This window comes from Trichosurus vulpecula, chromosome 4, assembly GCF_011100635.1.
Source record: "Trichosurus vulpecula isolate mTriVul1 chromosome 4, mTriVul1.pri, whole genome shotgun sequence".
In the NCBI taxonomy this organism is placed as follows: Eukaryota; Metazoa; Chordata; class Mammalia; order Diprotodontia; family Phalangeridae; genus Trichosurus; species Trichosurus vulpecula.
The window spans coordinates 38,204,830-38,209,141 of NC_050576.1; positions in this window are offsets into that span (position 1 = coordinate 38,204,830).

The window sequence follows — 4,312 nt, forward strand, 5'->3', positions numbered from 1 at the left end:
TACATGTATACATACACACACATATATGTATATATACAGTTTTGAAAATCTTGAAACCTAAATGTGTCAACTATATATAAAATATATAATACAGAATATTGACTATGTACTTTACATATGTGTGTGTATGTATATATACACACACATTTACAAGGATGAAACCTACCTGCTGGCCAGGTAGTTACCCAGCATTCTCAAATTCTAGGGTCTACCCCGACTTTGAATTGGTAATGTTGAGTAATCTAATGGGCCAGCAGGTCAGCTCCATCCCTGCAAGGCTCTGCAGTCACTGCCCAGTGTGAGTTATACACCAGTGAGCACACACACACATATTCCACATTCCTGCACTGAGAGGAAAAATGACATCATGAATGGAGAACTAACCTTTTAGAGTTAAAGTTCTGCTTTTGACATACATACATGCTAGTTGGGTAACTCACTGGGGCAAGGCATTTAAGTTCCCAGTGGCCCCAGGCAACTTTCTCAGACTATAAGTGACTTGCCCAGAGTCATACAGCTAGTAAGTGTCTGAGGTAGAATTTGAACTCAGGTCCTCCTGACTCTAGGGCTGGTGCTCTATTAACTGCACCACCTAACTGTCCTTCTCAGGGTAAAAGTTGCAGAAGGGTTGGCTGTGTGCATTGTTAGGAGTTATTTCCTTACACTAATGAAATTGTGGGGCAGGACCTCTGTGTGTGTCTGAATATTACATATATACATATATACACACATACAGATACATACATATAGGCATACAAACAGGGGTCTTTATAGCTATGTACATATATGTACATACAATAATATATGTATATGTATTCATGCACACATATATTATACACAGCCATACACACATGTATGCAAATATATGTTTCACTCTGTCCCATATTGCCCCCTGCTACAGGCCTTCAGTTTTCCTGATGACAATGTCTCACCTGTTCTGCATTATTTCCATCCCAAGTCTGTGTAGTGTACAGCTTCCTGTGGGTGCCTGGGTCTTTGGAGAGGCCTATAGATTTGCTTGTTTATCATAGGACTACTCTGGCCTGCAGGCACAATCCTACAAAATAAAGGCTAAATGAAAACTATCTGGCAACCAACATATTGGTTAGTCTTCTTCTAAAAGATTACCGATGTGGGGGCCAACCCCATGGTTTACCACAGAGCCGACTGGTGTTCTCTTTCAAGCACCATGAAGCAGAGCAGTTTTGCAGCGTTTGGTGATGGCTCGCTGTGAACTCAGCCGGAGAATACGCATAAGCCAATATTGAGAGAGTGTGTTCAGCTGTGCAAAGCCCTTGCCCCACACGATCCTATTTGAGACACAACAACCCCACCTCTCAGGACCATGGGCGTTATCCTACTGATTTTACAGATGAAGAAACTGAGTCTCAGAGGTAAAATGACTTGCTCCCAAGTCACAACTGGGAAGTGTTGAGGTGAGATCTGATTCTAGGGCTCTTTATACTATATGCTGCCCTATGACTTTTGTGGAAGGGATGTGGAAAAAGGAAGATAAGCATTTATGGAGCACCTACTATGTACCAGACATTGTGCTAAGGGCTTTTACAAAGCTGATCTCCTCTGTTCTTTATTTCTTTAATGCTCCAATATATGTCAATAAGGTCACAGATTGAAAAAAAAACCCAAATAAAAATCCCCTAGAAGCCTGGAGTGTTAAAGTAATATTATAGTCCATCATGTACCCAATCATGCCTATGCAGTGTGTGCCTTATTAGTAAGTTTGTAGGTTCACAGGATTACCACTGGAAAGGACCTTAGATGTTGCCTAGTTCATTCCTCTCATTATGTAATTAATGCATAGTGTGGGGCCTTTGTAGAAGCTATGGAAAGAATGCTGAGCTTGGAATCAAGAGAGCCCTGGCTTTGAATACCAGCTCTGGCCCTAGCCAGTTGTGTGAATTTGGTTAAGCTTCTCAACCCCTATGAAGTTCCATTTCCTCATCTGTGAAATGGGAATAAAGATGGTTGCGATACTTACCTCCTGGAGTTGGGAGGAGAGCACCAGGCCAGTCTCAAAGTGTTCTAAAGATGCAAGTTGTGGTGACGGTGATAATAATGAGTAGCGCCAAGGCTGAAAAGAATGGGGAACTTCTCATGTGCCTGTTTTCTCCACTTACCCTCTCAAGGTTCCTTCTCTTCGGATTTTTAAAGGTGTGTCAACGACTATGCAGGAAAACACAAACCCTAGGATGGGTGGGTAGGTGGGGGGCGGGGTTCTAATTTTACTGTTTGGTGATAGTGGGTTTTGATTACCTTCTAATCAGAGAAATGCAATTAAGGCAAAAGAAATGGACTCACAATTCTCTGTACAATTGAAATGGTGACTCAGACCTCATCGGGATGCCAGAAAACAGGTAATGCTGAAATTTTGCAACTGGTATTTTCTGCCTGGGGGAGGGGAAGCCTTTTGGAGTGCTTAATACAATTTCCACATTTGTATCTCTTTTTCAAATCCAGTAAGAGTGATGTCATTCTTCATGGCTAGCTACCAATGTACAAAATACAGTCAGTGTTTTAAATTTCTACAAGTTCTGAATTTTTACCAAAAGTCCTCATGAACTTCCCTCCCCCCATCCCTCATCACTGATGTGTGTTTTCCTGAAAGTATGATCTTTACTTCAAAAAAGTATGAAGAAAGTACTTGGAACAGTCTTGGATTTTAATAGAAAAGTGAGTTATTTGTTGTTATAGCACTGTTGCCTTGTTCTCATCTCTTTTGTTGGGATTCAGATGGAAATGATTCATGGATAAGTCACTATTTATCCTGTTATTTTAAAAATATTTAATGTCTGGTGTACCATGGCATAGGTGGATAAAACGATCGCTTTTGATGATTGAATACAAGCATTAAGATGTGAGATCATTTTCTCTATTATTATTATTATAATCTATTTGTATAAATCCAAAATGGCCCCATGGATTTCAATCAAACATTCCCAAAATGTCTCCTCTGTATTCAGACTAAGGCACATTTGCATGCATTAACAATTTGTTTTGGCTTGCAAGTTATGAGCAAGGGAAGAGGAATAAACGACCAGTTCTGACCTAGACTATGAGACATATTGATATTGATATCGACGCAATGTTTTTTTACTGGGGTAGGGTTCAAGTCTCTTTACTGAGCCTAGAGCTCCCACAGACTTCAAAGAGAGATGGATGACAGAGGGAACTTCGTCTGTGTGTGTGTTTGTGTGTATATAGCATATTTATGCAATATGCAGACGTGGCTACAATCTATTATTCCTGACTGCTACTTCAGCTGCGACTGTAATTTTTAGATGAATGGTTATAATCTTGGTAATGCACACGTGAAAAGTTATGCGTTCATGCTTGAAAGGAGGGTCATTAAATATTCATTATTACCACTCAAATTAGTTGTCATGCCCTATATAATATTAACAGTTACCCGTTACCATCTCACTAGTTTAAATTCAGCAGTAAGTGAACGGCAGGCTGTCTGTAACCCACAACGGGGGAGGTGGGATTTTTTTTTCTTTCTTTCTTTCCTTATTGGGAGAGAAGCCGAGAAATAATTTTAAAATCTCTCTTCCATTTTCTTGTTGACAAACTATTTAAGGGAATAATTGATTTGTCAATAAACACGCCTTCGTTGTGCTACAGGATTGTAGCTGGATTTACTCCTAGTTGTTTAATTACTGCCGGAGTGGAAAAGCCAATGCTTCTTCAAATACTTTATAAAGAGAAACGTGAAAAGACAAAGGTCAAGATGGTGCAACCTTTTGCACATATCCAATCTAGCTCCAAAGAGTCGGTGTTCATTTTATAGGCAGATCTTGAAGTCTTCCTTTTGCAGGGACAGCCGATTAGCATCCGTAGTGCTTCCTATTTGGCAGTAAATCAAGGCTGGGGGGCGGGGTGGGAGTGGGGGGAGCCCAGACAACAAATAAGAGATGGATTTTATGAAGATTCTCCATGAGCATATAAAACCGTTTTTACTGTAAAAAGAGCTTCCTCTATTCTTCAGCCTATTCTAGTCTCCTGAATTCGTTATCTGAAGACATTTAGGGCAGCCAAATTTTTTTTTTGATCATACACACGAATCATTCCATGCCCCTCGTTGCTTAAATTGCTTCTTCCCCTCAGAAAATAGCTATATATATGAGTCCTCACTCATCTAACTTTGGAAGGTTCTTTTAAAGAATCAGAATCGGTATCTGATGAATATATTTTGCATTTCTTGACATTACAACTGGACTCTTCATAATGAGGGTTTATTTTATTTTACTTTTTCCCCCCTGCACAGAGGGGAGGAAAAAATATATAGGTCCAT